The 21,195-nt window shown below is 39.4% G+C and overlaps 1 protein-coding gene and 1 pseudogene across 1 annotated transcript in view; one reads left to right on the plus strand and one right to left on the minus strand.

Annotated features, from left to right (window-relative positions):
- The window catches only part of Rybp (RING1 and YY1 binding protein), a 51,673-nt gene that overhangs the window by 10,585 nt on the left and 19,893 nt on the right, over nucleotides 1-21,195 (minus strand). The gene's annotated exons all lie outside the window — the stretch shown is intronic.
- Nucleotides 5,058-6,106, plus strand: LOC132654342 (splicing factor 45-like; annotated as a pseudogene).

Raw genomic sequence — 21,195 nt, forward strand, 5'->3', positions numbered from 1 at the left:
AGATACAGCATTTCAACTCAGTATTTACTACAAATCCAGTACCTGCCTCTAGCACCAAAGCAACTCCACTTATTCTTGATGAAGCAACTAATGAGGTCTGGATTCTCCATACTCCACAAATGACTGAAAAGTCTGCATGCAAAGAACTCTTCCACCCTCTAAAGTAACTGCCAAGGAACCTAACTAAAATAGCTCACCAATTTTCAAAGGCTATTAGTTTTTGGCTTACAGCAATATTGCTGATACTGTTCATCAGGCCATACCCTACACCACCTCTCCATTCTCCTTACTCAAGCCCTTTTTTCTGTTTGGGGGTCCAAATGAGGACCTCACATCACATTTTGCTGTTTTCACTCTTTCCCTCTGCCTGCCTGCAATAGCTTCTTAGTCTTTCATGGCCATGAAACTTGTGAATATGTTTCTCTCCAAACTTTCAGTCACCGACTGAGTATCCAAATGTGGATTCCCCTCAAATTGCTGCACAGTCCCAGCTAACTTAGGATATGTGATCTTCCTGCCTCAGTCTCTAGAATGCTAGGATTACATACAGGCCTGCATGCACCACTAGACCTGGCTCCATTCACTTTTATCCACTGAAATTCTTTCCTGTATACTTATTATACCATTATTTATATTAGTATGAAAGTTTATTTAATCTCATGGGATATAAAGCTTTCTTTAACTTCCATATTGATCATTACAAGTTTCTTCCCTATTATTTCTAGCTTTTAAAGCCTTGTCTCATTGACAGCCCCCACCCTTCTGAAGGTTCCATAGTCTACAATAAATACCAAATAGTCATTATATCATCTAACATTTTTAAGCAGTACATTCAAAAAACCACAGAGAAAAAGAATGTCCTAGTTAAGCTGAAGTACAAGGTAGCATGAACATGGCCAGAAAGAGAGTGATTCTTGAATATCACAGGCACTATACAGCACAGACCAAATGCCTCTAATACCAAAATTATTGTGTTCCAAGGGCATACTTGATCAAACAATATGTGGCCAAAGGTAGAAATGTCACAATAACTAAGAACAGATTTCAGTTATATGAACTGCTCTCTCTAAGATGCTTCCTAGAACCCTGGGTATAGAAAGAAAAAAAAAATACAGAAGCTCAAGCTTTTCCCTCAGGAATAAGGGCTCACAAGCCAAGACTTAGTTCATTTGCCTAAAAAAGCAAAAAGCTACTGGGGAAGAAGAAACAGAGATTCCAGGTTCATCTTCAGTCTCTCTACAGCTCAGGGATAAAGGATAGCAATAATTCCAAAACTACTCATTCTTAAACAGCTGCCATTTACTCAAAAGCAGTTAAGAGGGCAAAGACAGTGTGCACTGCAGTTTGCTCGACTTGGTCACTATTTTCACACTTTAGTAGCTTAGAGTACAGTGTACCAATGTTTCAAATGTACAGTCTAAGAAGATGCACCACAGGTACACAGCAGAGTGATTACCGTCTCCCATCTTTGCACCTCTTTCCCTGACACTTCTCTTCCCCAGCTCCTTGAGACCACAGATCTGATATGCTGATCTGATCTACCCTTTCCTCCAGCTGGCTGTACACAAATGACATAGCATATACTTTTCAAATGTATATCTACTTATACTGAGCTTGGTCTCTGAGCTTCATCCATGTCATGTGCCTGTTGTTTACCCAATCTCCTTTGATAGACATTTATGCCTTTTCCATGTTTCAGCTAAAAAGAAAGCTGAAGTGAGCACCAACTATAAATCTTTGTGGACATATGTTTTCATTTCTCCTAGCTAGAGATCTATGGCAAGTCTACATCCAGTTTTTTGAGAAGCTGCCAATTTTTTTTTCAACACAATTATACCATTTCACACTCTTTCTCCAGCAGAGCCTAAACATTGTGATGGTTCTCCATCCATAACACTGGATACTAGCAGTCTTTTTCATTTGAGCCATTCACCTGAGTGAACAGTAGTTAGTACTTCCAAGTAGGGCTTGTTTTAGTTTTAAAGATATAGTCTCACATAGCAAAGACCAGCCCTGAACCTCTAATCCTGTCTTCCTAGGCAGCTTCGATCTGGCTTTAACACGCGATCCTCTGACACCTACTGTGTTTCTGAGCATTATAGCACCATTGGAACAGCATGGCACTTGTGAAGATCAAGATGACTGCCAATTTAAAGCTACTGCCAAATTTAACATTTAAGTACTACAGTGCTGCTTCTATTTTTATGTTTCAATTAAATCATGTATAACAGACACTATTATATTTAGACTTAGTCACAATCGTGTGCATGTGTATAGATGTAGGTCTCGTGCAATGTCACCTTCTCTTGCTCTCCACCTTATGTTCTGACACAGGCAAGCTTTCTTGCTGATTTGGCTACACTAGTTAGCCAGTACACCCTGCGGATTTTCCTGTCTCTGTTTCCTAGGACTGAGATTACAGGCATGCATGCTGCATCAGGGCTTTTGTCAGTTAAAAGTAAACCAGAAACATACTGGTTTAAAAGCCTACAGATGGCAGACAAAATCCAAAGGGGTTTTGTGAACTGAACAATCAAGACCTGACAATACAATGCAAAAAAGGGCAGCCATCTACTTGATGTAGATCTTTTGCTTTTTCTGGAGACAGCATCTCACAATTCTCTATCTCCCACTGGCATGCTAGGATTACAGAAGGCCACCCATCAGCTTTGGCTCTAAGTGTTCTAGTGGGAACAATAACAGTTACCAGGAAAACCAAAGCGTAGTTCTAGTCTATCAGCTTATAGATGAATTGTAACAACTACATAGCCCCAGTCTGTTTCTCTAGCGGTTAAAAAGGAAAATATACTCATTTTACATTACTCTTCCAATAGAGCTGAAAATACAATGCTGAAACAAATGAAGCAAAGAACTACCCTACCCACCCACCCTCATGTTTTACACGTTTGTTCATAAAGCACTATCAAGTTTTAAAACTTTGGTTTAATGAAACCAACTAGTTTCCTCCAAGATTCAGACAAATGTCTAAGAGGGTTGAGGCTATAGAAAAAATAGTATGCAAAAGAGAAGCTTTAACTGCCACAGCATTTATTGCACACCTGTCACCTTACCACTGAGGAGGCTAGACTGCCACACTCACAAGGCCAGTCTGGTCTATCCAGCAAGTTCCAGGCTAGCTAGCCAATGATAAAAACCAAGACCTAGTTTCCTACCAAAATAAAGCATACAAATCGCTGTGTATTCCATCTTCTTTGTATCATTAAGTATTACATGGAAAATAACTTCTCTCTCTCTCTCTTGACTATTTCAGGCTGCTCAATAAGGTTACTAAAGGAGTCTGCATAGCTGCCCTGCCCACTGGAGTCCACACAGGATAGAAAATGACACTGTCCTAAAGTGTGTCACCTGTTATACCAGCAGCTGTTATTATTGTTGCTGTTAATTTTAAGTTTTATGCACTGGCATTCAGCTCTCGTTCTTGAAGACAGTGTATTAAAATGTCTTTAAAACAACACTAGGATTAGAATACATTCTTTCAGAAGCACATCACAGTTGTGAATTCCAGCTGACCACGAATTCAGCATCCCCTCGAGCCTTCTCCCCTTGCTTTACATGCTGGGGATCCAACCCTACTCTTTAAAGTTATTTTGTTAGCTCTTTCAGTAATAAAAAAATTGTTCTGAAAACTTAACAGTTATTTAATAAACAAGTCACAGTCATCTTACTTCAATGTGTATCCATGCTCCAAAATGCGAAACTACCAAAAATTTAAAGATGATATATGCTTGCCCAGTCTTGTTGATCTATAAATATGAAGTCTTACCTTGTGGAAACCACAACATAGTAAACCCTTATTTTCAAACAGCCAGGGAATGTATTTTTGACTGACAGGAATAGGGGTGAGGGTATGAGGACTAACCATTAAAAGCTTAACTTAGAAGCAAGCATTGCCCACTCAACAAACCAAAGTTCCTAGCATTTTAGGTGGTAAGGGGTTTTATTCAGAGGGAACATGAAAGCATAGAGGATAAGTTACAAGAGAACAGTGAGCTCTGAATAAATTCACTGTTGACAACAGAACCCAAATTTCTATTTTAAAAGTCCAAACTGCAAGGTAAACTTTCTGATAAAAATTAACACACACACACGCAAATATGCCACAAACGCTTTTCTTTTCATTGGGGGAGGGGGTGTCTCACTATATATATTGTAGAATTCACTATATAGATCAGGTTAACCTCAAACTACCCACAGAGATCTATCTGCCTCTGCCTCCCACGTGCTGGGATTAAAAGTGTGTGCCACTACTCTCAGCTTTGACCTTATTTTGGGGGGACAGGGGAGGTGTAAAAAGAATAGATATAACTTTACTCACCTTCCTCAACTCCTATAGAATGACAACCCCACCGCCAACTCAATCAACAAGGGTTTGGCAAACCTAGCCAACGCTCCCCCTAAAGACTTTGGAAAATGGGGATGCCTATGTTCACGGGAGAAGCCAGTGGTCTGGTCTGAGGAGAAATAAAAAATATCAATACTGATATTTTTTATAAAAAAACCCCAGTAGGTGTTTTTTTTTTTTTTTTTTTTTTGAATTGTGACACACTAACTGTAGCAGCTTGACTGGATGGAAGGCTGAAACCTAACCCTAGGTCTCTCTAGGTCAAATAGATCCTGACTGGATTTCCAATGATTCACAGCCATAAGAAGTATGACAAGCCCCTCAAAATAAAAATAAAATAAAATTAAAATTAAAACAAGCTTCATGCAGATGCAAAAATGGAATAGTTGGTTGGTATTGTAAAAATATCTTTAGGGGAAGTTAATTCAATAGGATTCTAAGAAACACAATTTAGAAATTTTCTAAAATTTAGCTGAGCATTGGTGATTATAATCTGACTTTACTAGCCATTACCTCGTAGCATTTGGTTGAGATGAAAAACTTTGTTTTTTTTTTTCAAGACAGGGTTTTTTCTGTGTGTACCTGGCTGTACTGGACTCACTTTGTAGATCAGGCTGGTAACCTCAGTTAGGCATGCTTGGGTTACCTAGTCTGACTCTTGTCTCAAAAAGTTCCAAATGGATATTCCTTTATGATGACGTGAGAGTTAAGACCAGCGACTCAAAAACTAAAGGACTGTTCAGTAACATCAAGCCTTTGCAGTTCTAGCTCTCACTCAATAAAACAGCCAATGGAGAAAAAAAGGCCTTGCCCCAGTCATCAAGTAAGAGGATGGGGGGCTCCTAAGAAACCAACAGATTGTAGGCACACAACTTCATATAGCAGCTACTCAAGTGGAAGGACCCTGGTCCCAGTGGGTTTTCTACAGGGGAGATTCTGGTCCCCTTGGCTGATAAATGAGCCCATGTTTTCTAATGATTTTGAGAAGGTAATGTGATATTAAAGATCAACAGGGGCAGTGGGAGGTAGAAAGAAGGAAAAAGAAGAGAAAACAAAGTGTAAAGACAGGCATGAAACCAGTGGGTTTAAAGACAACCATACTCAAAAATCTGGTGAGGGTTATGAGGACAGAATGAGAAGTATGGAAGGAGCTGCCATTTTCTCACCTACTTCCCTTGTGAAGAAAGACAAGGCATTACCCCAAGATTTTTCTTATGAAGAGTACTAAAGACCTTAATCACAGTCTAGACCAAACTCTCCACAGGACCCAGCAACTCCTTGCTTCCTAATGTGTGGCAAGGTGGCAGTGAGACAAGACTCTTGGGAAGGCCAGGGGCTAGGGATGTAAAAGCAAGTACACTGTCAGTGGAGAAGAAAATCAAGTGAGGCAGCAACAATATTGTTGTGGGTGACACACAAGAGAAGGCTAGTCTCAGGATACAAATAAGTCAGATTTAAATTCATTAACTGAAATACTTGTGTCCTACACAAAAGTATCACTGATGAAGACTTGGAGGTTGAAACCAAAAAGAATGTGAAAAATAAGACAAAGTTGGGAAATGTGTGATACTGAGATTCCTGGTACCCCCCTGATGATGATGATGTATAGATGTTTTTAGAATTTGAGAGGAGAATCAGCAATTAAAGCTGTTGTTGACCAGAATGGTCAGAGGGCAGGTGATAAAAGCATTATTTTAAAAATTAGACAAATTCAAGGTCTTAGATCTGTCAGAACAAATTTAATTTTAGAGCTAAAGTCACCACGATCCTTACATGAGCTGCAGACTGAGCAATGAAACATGCATCAGCCTCAATAGCCAAAGATCTATGTTGATGGACCCTCTTTTTAATGTCTTTAAGTTTGTATTAACTAACATTTTACATCACAACTCCAGGATATCACATACCATCATTAAGGAACAATGCCAGAAGTAGGAAATTACCTTTATGCTAAAGTGGCTGGGCATAGTGGCTAAGATTCCCTTCCATTTCATACCAAGAACCCCTCCCTCCCCCACAGACACACACACAGACACAGACACACACACACGAATAAACTGTTTTATAGAAAACCAGAAATTCTCAAGAATCCAGTTCTGAGCACTGATATGCCTTTATTCTCTTAATGGTTAAGTGCAGGACCAACTGCTAAACTTTTCCCAGTTCACCAGAGTTCCACTCCAGAATATTCTAAGGCTAAAATGTCTGCCATGCTTTCTTTCATTGCACCAGGCATGAGAGTTTTCTATACAATGATGCACACTCCTATTTCTATTAACACTTCTAATTCTGACTGAACCGTTGAAGATTTTGACATGTGGTACAAGTTCAGGAGTCAAACGTAGGAAGAAAGCATATCTCAACAGGATAGACTGAGTACGAATTTATTATTTACTTCTATCCTAAAACAGCTGCCCCTGAAAATAACTCCAACTTTAAAATCTTGCCCAGGCCAGCTGTGATGGTGCTTGGAAGGCTGAGGCAGTAGACTCTGAAGTCCCAGGCCTGCCTCATGGTAAAGTGAACCTATCCCCAACACTCGGAAGAGACAGATGAACTCTTAGATGAGTTCTAAGTCAGCTAGGGATATATACACAGTGAGAACCTGTCACAAAACGCAAACGAACCAAGTCCAAAACACTACATTGTAGCCTCCCTTTAGCCACAATTTTGCTACCCAATGTGTTAGTTACAATCCAAAAATACTTCATAGGAAGTTCTAGAAATTTGTAAGTTTAAGTAACTATTTTTACTATGGTATATTGTTATGATTTGTATAAATTTTATTATGTCTAACTTAAAAATTAAACTCCATCCTAAGTATGTATACATAACTAAATGGGTAAAAGAAAAGTATATATAGTTTGGTACCACGATTTTGGTTTTGTTTTTGTGAGTGGGTAAGAGTTGGAACATATCCCTTAAAGATATGAAGAGGATATTAAATTTTGAGCTGGACTTCATTAGCCTCTACGTGATTTAAAACAGGTAACAGTATTGTTGCTAAACCGAAGGCTCCAGGAAAGTCTGAAGTTACAGGTCTATCAACTATCCTTTTCAAAGGGACTGTATTAAGCAAACTCCTTCTCATTTGGAAAAACTCTCTTCCAAATACTGTGCATTTGCTTCTGCTGTGCTCGTCTCACTCATGTGGAAACAAGAGGTAAACACATGAGTTAGTGGAGAAAAACAGGAATCTACGGTGATTTTCCCATCTTTGGAACACATCTATTCATTGAACTATGTGTTGAGCAAACAGGGAGAGAAAGGAGGAACACTGCATCACAAATCAAATCTGTTAGTTTTTAACTTGGCTGAGTGAGGTCTCTCCTGTAATCCTTAACATATAGTATAACAACTATTAACTCAGACAAGAACTGCACAACAGAAGGTATGGTTTGATTTGTGGATCCCATGTTCTTCAGACTGGGCCCAGTAGTCACCTGTTTTCATAAAACAAGCAAGAACAGGATGGATGATGAAGACTATATGCAGTCACCTCCAAAAACCCTTATGGACAGGCTCATATGGTGAGCAACTGAGACCCATACCTGCCAATAGCCACCAAGTGCCCACTGTCTTCAGCAATACCTTACTTTCAGCCTCTACCAAGCCTTCAAATGAGGAAGCACAACTGACACTGTTAGAATTTCATCAGAGTAAGTCACTCCCAGATCCCTCACATACCTACCTCTAGCTGACCTTGGACTTTATGGGTTCTTCTTTTTCTCCACCCTTTATTCTCTCCTCCCCCACTTCACCCCCTCCTAACACTAAATAGAAGAAAAACAAGGACAGTGGGAAGAGAGAAATTAGGAAAATCCCTGAATGTAATTTCGTTCTTTCTTCTTTGACCACAGCTACAAACCGTAACCAACCTCCCTAACCTATCAGGGCTCTAGCACTTATATACTTTCTCTAAGTCCCCAGATTTCCACTATTCCACTATTGCATAAATTACCTGCAGCTGGCAAACCCATGCCTCTGCTAGAGCATGACAAATCATAGCTGCTGTGGACAGTCCAAAGAAGCCCCATACTACCACAACTAGGACACATAATATTTCTGTGTTTTTAAAGAAATGAAAATTCCAAATTGTCACTATACACACCTATCATCTCTCAAAATGTACAATAACTTTGTAATGGAAGCCTTGGAGAGACAATAGCTAAGTTATACACTATGATCAAATCTACTCTAGAGAGAATAACGGTAAATCTGAGTAAACCCAGAAGTGAATCTTAATGATCATGTCTCTATCTTCTGAGAAATGTGTTAGGCAATTTGTTAGGCAATATGGGCATCACACTGTACTTACACAAACCAAAACAGTCTGCGTACTACAAACCTATGCTGTTCAGTGGTGGCAGCATTATACAGAGATAGCCTAAACCTCACAGGCCCGCAGGAACATTTAATGGGCAAAAGACAACTAAGACAATCTTCTCTCAGGTTTATTAAGATGTTTTTTAAGCCGTGAGATTAATCATGTTTTGATTCTCCCCTTCTGCTAAAAAATATTCAGCCCACTTTTAACTATGACAAAAATGAACTTTCTAAGACCTTGCTTTTTGGGAAAAGGAGTGCGTGCAAGAACTTGCTCTGTACTCCAGGCTGGCCTCAAATTCACAATCTACCTGTCTCAACTTCCAAAACACTGGCTTTACGGAGTGTTCTAGTATGCCCAGATAAGGGGGAGAAGGGATTCACTTTAGAGTTTGTCAAAGTCCTTAATTTTAGTGTTTTTAATTTTTAGATATAGTGGGGTCTTTGTTCTAATTCCTTTAATGTTCACTTGATTTTAAGTGAAAACATACTACAAATGTCTAGAAACAATCCTGAGATTCATCTGCTATCAATAAGCAAGCATCAGACAATAAACAAGTACTCTGCCAAGCAATTTAGAATTTTAAAGATGATCTCCACCTCCTAAAAACAAATAACTGAGGAAAATCTTAGCTATCTTACTCATGTCAATAAAACTGCTGCAATAAAGCATGTGCTCATTTGGTAACAACTGCTTTGAAAAAATAACCACTCTTCACAAACACTGCTTTATTTCCCCTCCACCAAGTTTCCCATTTAGCCTATCATTTAGGCAGTAGGATATTTAACCAAGCCTAATGCCACACGCCATATTCATCTAATGCCTTTCTCCTCAAGCATGAAAGACACAATTGGAGGGATGGGGTTAAGAGATTTGACTACTGTCTCTTTTGCATACAGTCAAATCCCACACACGGCAGCCATATCTCCTTTCCCTGTTGCACCTCCAAATTCACATAGTCCCTGATCAAAGGATCTGGATCGTAGGTCTCAGATTTATACGGTTCTGAGCATGTGTTTGTACAATTTCTGTCCTGTTACCCTCTGTTTTACATGATTCACACATTCATTCAATGTTTAGTGTTACTCAAGCACCACGCAGATGCTAAAAATACAATGGCAGATAAAAACAGGCACAGAGTACTTAAGGAGTACAAGTATATAGAAAAATACAATGGAAAGTTAGCATTCCAAGAAACATCAATACAAGACAATAGTCAAAGAAAAAAGCTGCCTGAAATTAGGGAATAAGTAGAAACTGGAGAAGGGAAATGTCAACCAAGCAAACACGGCCCTCTATGTAGGAGGGAAGAAAATCATCTACTGCTGTAAAGAATAGGGTGACTGAATGCAGGGACTAGACATACAGTATAAGGAATAGCAGATCTAACACTAGGGTTGGAAACTTAAAATTTCTCTTTCTGGGTAAGTTAAACGCTTTAATAGCAACATGCACACAAGTTCCTTAAAAGGGGGAGGGGTAGCTTTGTAGGTAACCCCACTAGATCATAACCGAGTGATTCTCAACTATGCTTTCCCTTCCAGACCTGTGGGATGCAATACTGCACATTGCATTTCTTCAGTTGTCTTTAAAAGAACAATCATGTAGCCTCAGCAACAAATACTAATTTAAGGTGCATGAACTTGAAGTCCCTCGGAAAAGTTAGTTTGTGAGTAGCTTTCACTTAGGGGGATCCTTAAAGGAATTTCTGTAGCAAAGCCTGGTAGGAAACCAATTCTCAGAAACAGTCTATTGTTCCTCTCACACACTCCCTGAAGCACCACACATTCTCACATTCCTCACTGATGAAAACCCACATTTAACTATCTTCATACCCTTTCAAAAAGTAAAACTGGGCTGACCCTGTTAGGTTAGGAAAAGCTACCAAAAAAAGTACGCAGCCAAGAAGTCACCTAGTTGTATTGTTTAAGTCAGTGGACAAGGAAGGACACAAAAATGTAATAAGGTGGCAGGCCAAATAGGAAGAATGACTTCTAAGACAGTTCTTGCCACCTGCCTCACAATAGGAAAGGAAGAGGGAAAGGAAATTGCTGAATTCATATTTGCTTGTTGTGTCCTAGGCAAAATAGAACATTCCTGAGTATCTAACAGAAAAGGATGCCAAACTCACAAAAAGTTAAGGGGCAGAGAAGGACATTCAACAGTGCTCAAGGGATGGTCAGTGGTTAAAAGCACTGGCTGCTTTTCCAGATTATTAGAAACTTACAATGTTCTCAGCTCCAGTTCGAGAAAATCTGGTAACCTCCTGGCCTCTTCAGGCACCAGGCATAAACCCAGTGATTTACAGATATGCATGCAAGCAAACCAACCTTGAATATATAAATCAGTATTTTTAAAGTGCTCCAGAAACTATTGTCATGGCAACTGGTCTAAATGAAGAACGGGAGAGGTGGCTTGGTCAGTAATGTACCTGCCTTACAAGGAGGAGAACCAGAGTTCAAATTTCCCAAACCACATAAAAAGCTGGGCATGGCGGTATGTGCCTGACAACTGATGTCGAGATGGAGTGCAGAGAAAGCTCACTGGTCAGCTAGTGCCCTAGCACACCTGGTAAAGTTCCAAACCAAAAAGAAGCTGTGGTGTCTCAAACAAAAGGTAAGAGATACTTCAGGAGGGCTACTCCAGGTTGTCCTCTGACCTCTACACATCTGACCATAGAAGGGTACACACACACATCCACCCATAAACTAACTCACACCACTTCCCTCTACCCCATCACACACCCTACCTGACATGAGTCTATTTATTAATTCTCGCAAGATCTATTTGGAATCCTTAAGGACTGTCCACCCACAATGAAGTCCTAGAAGAGATTAAGAAAGGTTTCTGGGGAATTAGCGGGGTTCATTCAGCTAGCTACCTGAATAGTGAGCCTATGGCACAGATGTCAACAGAAGGCTTAGTGCTTTTAAATAAAGCTAGTAAACAATGAAAAACTGTGTAATTTCGTGTTGTTAGTTTCCTCTTAGAGGTTAGGGAGCAAAATGTAACACAATCTGTACGATATGTGCACATCGTTTGCTGCAAAAACGCTAGTTAATGTCCTTGTCCTTAAGTATCTGTGGGGGAATTTTTATCAGGACTCCCTCATACAAAATCACAAATGTTTAAATACAGAGGGCACAGTACTCTATATAATCCTTCCACCTTCCTCTCCCCTTCAAAATCATCTCCAAGTTATTTATAATTTAAACAATGTATGAACAATTGCTTAGGAAGTAAAAACTGTGTGTGTTCCGTATAGGTATCCACAAATCCACAAATGCAGATCCCAAAACTGAAAAAGGACAGCTACACATAAAGTAGGTTTGGAGCTGGAAAACACTTGGGTAATCAGGTAAGCTTGGGTCTTTTGTAGAGCAGAAAACAAAAAGTGTTAAATATCTTGCTCTGGGTGTAGATCCACAGGATGGTGGAGCAGAGCCAAAGAGAACCAAGACTTTCCAGAGAGTTCATTTCTATGCATTCTTACTCTCCTTTTCTACCCATTAATACCTACCTCTAAGCATTTAGACAAGATGGAAGAAGCCTTGAACAATATTTAGCAATTATCGCTGACTGGAAAGAAAACGTATTACTGGGCTAGGGTTATAGCTCAGTGGTAACCCCCTCTTAGGAAAAGGAAGGAAAAAGAACTGTGTGTTTTTAAACACTGGAACATGTTAACAGTTTGCCTGTTTTCATGTTGTCTTAAAGAACAACCCAGCTTATGCTAGCTGGTTTCTCTTGGGTATGGGACCAAAACAAAGTCTTTTTATTAATATATGTTTTTAAGTTAAATAAACTATATCTTCTACCTATGGCTTCTGCTAGAAGATATTTTGTAAATTCATTTTTTAAAGACTTGTGTGTATGTGCTCTCTCCTCTGGAACTGAAGTTACAGGCACTTGTAACCCCACCCCTCACATGGGTGCTAACAATTGAACCCTCATCCTCTGCAGAAGCAGTAAGCACCCCTAACCACTGACCCATCACTCTGGGCCCTGTTTTAAAAAAATCAGCTTTTGCAAGTATAAAAAAAAATTACATATATAAATCAGGAAAAGAAGTTTGTTTGTACTGTAGTTTTAAGAACTTATGTTCCCCCACTAACCCTGTCCATGTCCATCGTAACAATTCCCAATGAACAACGGGCTGTCTTATGAATGAACAAATGGTTTGCCAAGGTTGGGAAGAAATTACCTAGCTCCTTCGGCTTTTTAACTTTCTGCAGTAAATAGCAACAGGGGAAAGAACAAACAGTACTCACTAAATATCAAGTGCAAGCAACACAAGCTAAAGTAGCTCCAGCAGTTGACACTACCACGCTCTAGCCAAGTGACCTGAGACCCCCCCCCACCCCCACAGCTTCTAATCTTCATGAGTACAACCATTTCTATGGCATGATCCAGACACAATGCACATAGTGCCCAGGATGCATCAGGAAGCTTCTGGAAAAGGTGAAATTCACAGAAGAGTAGGGATGTACCTAAGTGATAAGGATTTGAAATCTGAGTGACCCCAACTTGCATCCATTCTATAATTTACTTAGATGTTAACTTTCCATTAAGTCATCATTGTGCTAAAGAAACTCAGCAGGTAAAAGGCACTATGCACCTGCGCCTAATGACCACAATTTGACTTCCATAATCCACAAGAGAAAATCTGATGTGATGGTCCCCACGTGTAAGTCTTACAGCAAGATAGGGAAGAGAGACAAAAGAACCACTCTGAAAACTCAAGGGGCAGCAATCCTAGAGTATGCAATGCAGAGAAAGATTAATCTCTGAGGAGAGGACCAAATGCTGTAAGTTGTCCCCTGATCTTCACAGATGCATGGGGAGCACACACAGACATACACAAAAAAATCAATTAGCACTACGCTGCCTGCTGCAAATGTGCAGAATAGAAGGAAGAAAGAAATCCAACTCTAGAACTGTAAGTTTAAGTTTTCTATTTAACTCATTTCTGGTTTCCTTTGTAATAGTATTATTCAAGATCTATTTTGCAGTTTGGTAACTGTTATGGTTTGAATACGCAGTGTCCCCTTGACTTATGGTACACATTTGTCCTTAGATAATGATGTTGACAGGTAATTGCATCATAGGATTGATTCTAGCCTCAAAGTAATGAGTCTTCTCCAAGCTGTCTTCTGACCTCACACACTATCCCTGTGACACACATGTGCCTCCCCCACAAATAATTTTTTTTTAAAAAGGGCACAAAAGTATGTATGTATATATGTATACTTCTCCTTGAAGAGAAAAACTGTGTGGGACCTAGCCCACCTGGGCTATTATGACAAAATACCTCAGACTTAGTATCTTAGAAACAAAAATTTATTTTATCTCACAGTTCTTTCTGGAGGCTCAACCTCCAGAAAATAAATGTTAGTCCTGCTAGAATTCACATGCCCAGAGAGGTTAAGTAATAAATCAAGAAATTAGCAGAACTGCTGTCTGATGAAAGCCCATCTCTCAAAGGCAATGCTTTCTCTAAGTCCTCATATAGGGAAAGGAGGAAAAAAAAATAAGGGAAAAAGGATCTTTAAGGACATAAAAGGACATGAAACCCCAACATGAGAATAGGCTCTCATGACTTCATCACCTTCCAAGTCCCCATTCCTGACACCAACGTATTAAAGATTATATAGCAACATTTTGAGGGATGTAAACAGTCACAGCACAGCAGAGGCCAGCAACAGTAGGACTTCTGCTGGAGGCAGTAATGTAAGAATAGAACTACTTCAGAACACAGTTTGTAAGCAGTTACGAGGCTTCTTTCTTATAAAGTGATTTTTTACATTCCACTACCTACTCAGAGGCATTTACTATTAAAGAAATACAAAAACATATACCCATGGTCCTATTGTTTACAGCATTATCCATAAAGGAAATAAAATTAGAAGCACTCTAGCCAGGCAGTGGTGGCGCAAGTCTTTAATCCCAGCACTTGGGAGACAGAGGCAGGCGTTTAAGGTCAGCCTGGTGTCTTCCAGGACAGCCAAAACTACACTGAGAAACCCTGTCTCCCTGAAAAACCAAAGAGAGAAGAAAGAATCCCAAATCCATCTGTTTACTAATGTAAAAAATGTGGTTTGTCCAGGTAACACTACAAAGCAGTAAAAGAAAGGAATGACGTACTGATACAATACAACAAAGGAAACAACCCTTAACAATACGCTCAACAAAATATTGCATGTTTGATTCCGCTGGGCATTTCTGCAGAGAGCAGGAAGTCAACATGCCCTGGGGCAAGAGGAGGGTCTGCCAACAGGCACAAAGGAACTTTTGGGGATGATTCTTTGAAACAAAACAGGACTAAGGTGAAGACTGATAGCTAAATAAAATCACTAAAAATGAAGCTGTTTAACACACAATTTGCATGTACTGTAAATTATTCTATTAAAAAAGTCTGCTAAAGGGCAATTGTAGCAACCCAATCTTCTAGAAGGTTTTAACACAAAAGCCAACTTAATTTTCAAATATTCTTGCATCTCGTTCTATACTTGTATACAACGGGCTGCATTTTTGGACACAAATTATACATAGGATTAAGGAAATTTCTCAGCATAGCTGTTTGTGTAAAATATGAGGTCCAGAACATCATCATATAGCATGTGCATTTCAGTCTGTTGACAAGGTCTAAGAAAAAACTATTTAAAGACTGGGGACCAGCCAGACGGCTCAGCAAACAGGGAAGAACACCTGTTTCAAAAGCCTGATGGTCTGAGTTTGATTCCCAGAACCCACATAGTAGGGGTAGAAAGAGACAACTGACTCCAGAGTTGTCTGTGGCCTCCACAGGAGAGCCATGGCATGCACCTGTGCCTCCTACAATGAGGATTTAAAAAAAAAAAAAAGAACCTTTAAAAAAGAAATGCCTTTTGGCTTTCTGCTCAAAGGAGGCTAAAATGAAACTTTTTTTTTTCTTCAATCCTCACAAATCTGGGTTCATCCAACACTCCTACAAGCACACTTGCCCAAGTTCAACCCCAACGAGAACAAGGCTGGCACCATATCTGCTTTGGCCCCCAAGATGGGCCCCCTAAGTCTGTCACCAAGGTTGATGATGACATCACCAACGCAACCAATGACTGGGGCAAGTGTGAGGATTACAGTGACCATTCAGAATTGACAGGCCCACATTGAGGTAATACCTTCTGCCTCTATCCTGATCACCAAGAGACAAAAGCAGAACATTAAACACAGTGGAAATCGCACTTCTGATGAGAGCGTCAACACTGCACGGGTCTTTAACTTTGTAGAACTATCAAGGAGATACTTGGTAATGCATAGTCTTGTGGGTTGCAATGTGGATGGACAGCCACCACCCTAATACCCTGATGACATCAACGGCCGTGCAGTAGAAGCAACAAGAGAAAATTTCACAATAAAAAGCCCTCTAAAAAGATATAATAAAAGCAAAACACACTAGTAAGTTGCTACTAAAAGAATTCTTGTAACTAGAATTTGCAGCCAGAAACACTGCAACACAGAAATATGCACAGCATGTGGGGATTATCACAAAACTGGGGAAACAGAATCATGCCAGTTGTGCAAGACTAACACTAGGGGAAAAAAATACAGTATGTGAGGCTTTTCTGCAGTGGTTCTCACAAATGCAGGGTGGAATTACAATTTTTCAAGATAAAGATTTTCCCCCATTATGAAGACAGATCAGTGCATAGCACCTGTATCTCTATGGAATACAAACAGGTGGTATAGTCTGAGGCTAAATTAGGTTTAAGTGCTGCAACAAATTATTCTTACGAACAAAAAGATTTTCCTGAATTCAAGTAGACCAAAGAAATGTGCTGAAAAAAATCAACCATTAATTATTAGATTTCTAACCAAAGCAACCTAAAACAACCCCTGCAGGTAATTTACAACTGCCACAGGACAAAAACAGTCTCACCAATCAGGAACTTACTGTCCATATGACACCCCTCAAGACTGATGACTAACTACTTGGGACTTCTTAAAATCCTGACTGACAGCTACCAAAGGAATTATTACAAGATAATCTGAGCATCTACTTATAGTTCAGTTTGTTGGTAGCCCAATTTCACCTCAGTCCATTATTCCCATCCAATCGTTTGTCTAATGTTCAGTCTTCTTGAGCCTGATGACCTAATAATAACAGAATCAAGAAACTAGAAAAAGGAAACCCTCCTTCCTCTAAGAAAGCAGTAGGTAGCTAGCTATGAAGGAGCAATACAACTGACATACAACTGTCTTTTGCCCTCCAAAAAAAAAAAAAAAATCACTTGGTTAGGAAAGTATATTCTGCAAGACTAAAAATCCTTCCCTGCTCAAGTTTTCTGATAATGCAGTTACTAAATCTCAGCTGATCTCAAGAGCTAAATAACCAAAAAGATGTAATCTATCTCTTACCAAGAAGGCTAGACAATAATGAAATACTTCCTGTCCTTTAAGCTCTCCCACCTCAGCACAGAACTGATAGCTTCAAATGTCAGTGGGAAAAGGAAAATTGTTGTCTGCCAGAACACTTTACCTTTAAAAGCATTTTAACTATAACCCTAAAGAACCCTGCCTATCTAGTCAGGTGTGGAGGTGCACACCTATACTCCCATTATTTCGGTGGTAGAGGCACGAGAAATTTCAGCCACAAGTTCATTAAATGGCCTTTGTTCTCTCTGACAAACATGTACATGAACTACTGTTATCTAGGATATCAGCATTCCTGAAAAAAATCAAGAACTAAGGTATTAGTTTTGTTTTTCAAGACAGGGTTTCTGTGTGGCCCTGGCTGTCCTGGACTTGATTTGTACACTAAGCTGGCCTAGGAATTCACAGAGATCTACCTGCCTCTGTCTCCCAAGTGCTGGAATTAAAGCCTTGTGCCACCACCACTTTTCTAAATAAGATTTAAATAATCAAAATTCAGACCCAACAAAGAGGTCTTATAGGAATACCTCAATAAATCTTATTTTTAATATTCAAAATTTAGAAATTTTATGTGTAAAATTATTTTAGGAAAGCAAGATGGCTCAGTAAATATACATGCTTGCTACCAAGCTTGATGGCCTGAGTGGCCAGAGTGGCAGGAGAACTCCATCAACTTATATTCTGTCCTTCAATTCATATGCACAGTGGCAAGCACATACATGCATGCATATGCATACACACAAATAAATGTAATAAAAATCTTTTAAAAATTAAACTCCTCTCACCTTGTACTTCTATATGGCCTTCTATGACCCTTGTGTAAACTAGCTACATCAAACCTGCAGTCTACAAGGTAAGGAATGGGTGTCCTCATATATACAACCAAGCAGATAAGCTTACAAAGGAATGAAGAGATGCAGAGCATTTTGATTTTGCCAAAATGCTCCAGGTAGTCCACAATTATGTACGAAGAAAGTCATCGGGGAGCATGACCAACAAGAAAGTAGACTACAAACAAATCCTTACAAAGGCAAAGGAACCACTATAGATAAAAGAAAAACGCTTATATACCTCCCATTGGAGGAAATTAGAAGGGCAGAGAAAGAGAAACACGTCAAGAGTAACAGTTCACACCCTTAAGCCCCTCACATCAAATACATGTCAAGCTAAGTGCTGTTCTACAAGAGCAAGCAAAACCAACTCACAGACCCTCTAAAATAACATGTAAGCACTAGAAATCTGAGTTGCTACTGTTTATATACTGTTCACTGGAAATATCTCACATGAGTGATCAGCTGGAGAACTCTAAGAAGTGGAAACCAAGAGACAGTCCCTAGTTGTTATGAAATACATGCCTTCCATGGTTCTAAAAGACAGGGGAAACAGAAAACAGGGAGAATGGAAATAAGGCACATTACTTAATTTCTGCCTGTCCAAGGAATAAAACATTCTGAAGTACAGAGAACTAAAAGCATGGAAGCAGCTGTGCTTCAGAGCAATTCCTCCAGTTGCATTCCTAATGACTGGTTTGACCCACAGTGCCACTTTATGGAGAGGCAGAATGGTCTGATCCATATTCGATTCCATTCACTTCCTCCATCTCCTTAAGTGAGACAATCGGTCCTCAATCTCACTAGATTTTAGTTTCCTTAGATAAACAATACCTAGCATTTGTTTTAAAAGATTTTTCAAGAAGCAGCAGTATAACCAAAGGTAATTGTCTCAGTTACTGCTATTCTGCAGCTTATAAAAGAAAGCAATGAATTGGCGGCTTGCTTAAGATAGAAAAGGTTATAAGTAGTCCATGACCAACATAGCAGGGAACATAGCAGCAAGAGCAGTAGCTAACAGTTTATATCCTGATCTGCAGGAGGGCGGAGGAAGGGCACTCACTGGTACAGGCTTTTGAAAGCTCAATGCCCATTGTGACATACTTCCTCCAACAAGGCCATACCTCTTAATCCTCCCCTAACAGCCCACCATTTAGGAACATTCAAATATATAAGCCTATGGGGGCCATTCTCATTCAAACCACAACTAAAGAATTCTTGCTTTCCTTTACTTACTACAGCATGAGGACTGACAGACATTCATTTTCTTAAAGACTCCACGTATAGGTATTTAAAAAAAAGAAAGAAAATGCTAAATAAACTGTAAGAACAAGAAAACTATACCAAGGCCCATCATAATCAACTGCTGAAATCCAGTAATAAAAAGAAATCTTAAAAGCAACCAGGGCTAGGCTAAGTGGCACAGGCCTTTAATCCCAGCACTCAGGAGACAGAGGCGAGTGGATCTGAGTTGAAGGTCAGCCTGGTTTACTTAATGAGGTCCAGGACAGCTAGAGCAACACGGTGAGATCCTGTCTTAAAAAAAAAGGGGGGGGGGGCGCCAGTGGTGGTGCATGCCTTTAATCCAAGCACTTGGGAGGCAGAGGCAGGCAGATCTCTGTGAGTTGGAGGCCAACCTGGGTTACACACAGAGAAACCCTGTTTCAAAAAGGGGGTCTGCAAACCAGAAAAAAAAAAAAAAAAGACCTTTATTATAGAGGAATAAATTATCAAGGTCAACCTCCATTAACACCTCCAAAACAGAAGACAATGAAACAACTGAAAATACTTATTGAACAAGGACAGGAAATTAGAAGCTTCGTACACTATTATGAATATAAGACAGTACAGAAACTTTGGAAAAATGAGTTGGGGTAATTTCTTCAGAGTTTAAGCAAAGATACTCCCTGACCTATTTCTAAGTACATACCCAAGAGACATGAAAAGGTTTATCTCTACACAAAACTATGTATATATACACATGTTAACTGTAGCATCATTTGTAAGTCAAAAGTTACAAAGCACACACAGTATTACCTAAGGAATGGATATGCAAATTATGGTCTTACTACATAGTATCATTTAGCCAGGAACAGAAATGAAGCAAAGTGAACTGTATCTCAACAATGCTAATGACAGAAAAGTAAGCCGAGACAAAGTTAGCAGTTAAGAACACTTTGCTGCTCTTGTACAAGAAAGAGTTCTGTTTCCAGTACCTGCCTGGCAGTTCATAACTACCTATATCTCCAGTTCCAGTGTATATGATAGCCTCAGAAGACTCCTGCATACATGTGGTACACATAAACTCATACAAGCATGCATACACAATATATAAAATCCAAACAGACCAAGTAGGAGTAAAGAGAAACCCCTTAGAATGAAGACATTACCAGATAGACCTGTACAAAGGAATGGAGAAAACTGGACACAATAAATGTGGAAAAAAATGACTTATTTTGTTGGATATTGAAAATATTTTCTAAAATATTTGACTACTTACAGAAAAAAAAAACTTTAAAAGTTTGCTCCTGGTGATTAAACATACATACAAATAAGTGCAGGACACAACAGTACAAAGCCAGGAGAAAGAAGGAATGCTAAAATAATCATAAAGTCTTCACAGTATGTGAAAAAGTATAGTATCCCTTGAAAGACTGTGAGAAAATACCTATTAATAATTCAACCTAAACAATGAGAGTCACAGCTAGGAAGTTAACAAGAGGAAGGGGACCTGAAGGTGGGAAAACTGGGTATGCATGGTGAATGGAGCAAGCCTGTATCCCAGCATTTGTGGAAGCAAAGGCAGAAGGATCAGGAATTCAAGGCCAACCTAAATAACAGATAAACTGTCCACGGACTAGAACAATGAAATGCCTGTTTTCTTCCATTCTATGAATAAATAGTCAATGCACTATAATTCAAATCCTAGTGTGTCCTTAATATGAGTCTAAAATTTATTATGGAATTACAGAGGTTGAAACATAGTCAAATTATCTGAGAACAAACCAAATTAACTGAAAATGAACCAAGGAAGAAGAGGGAAATGTCATGCTCCATACCTAAGCTGGAGACAAAGGTTAAAACCACATCAACAGATGAGACACTATGGGACAGCTAATTTTACCAAGGCCACAGAGAATGTTAAAATAGCTTAGAACTCTTATATGTATGCTGGGGGTTAGTTTAAAATTACATTCACTTGGGTGGTTTTGTTGTTGTTGCTGCTGTTAACGGCGACGATATTTTAAATTAAACCTAGCCTA

Source organism: Meriones unguiculatus, chromosome 5 (genome assembly GCF_030254825.1).
Source record: "Meriones unguiculatus strain TT.TT164.6M chromosome 5, Bangor_MerUng_6.1, whole genome shotgun sequence".
Taxonomy (NCBI): Eukaryota; Metazoa; Chordata; class Mammalia; order Rodentia; family Muridae; genus Meriones; species Meriones unguiculatus.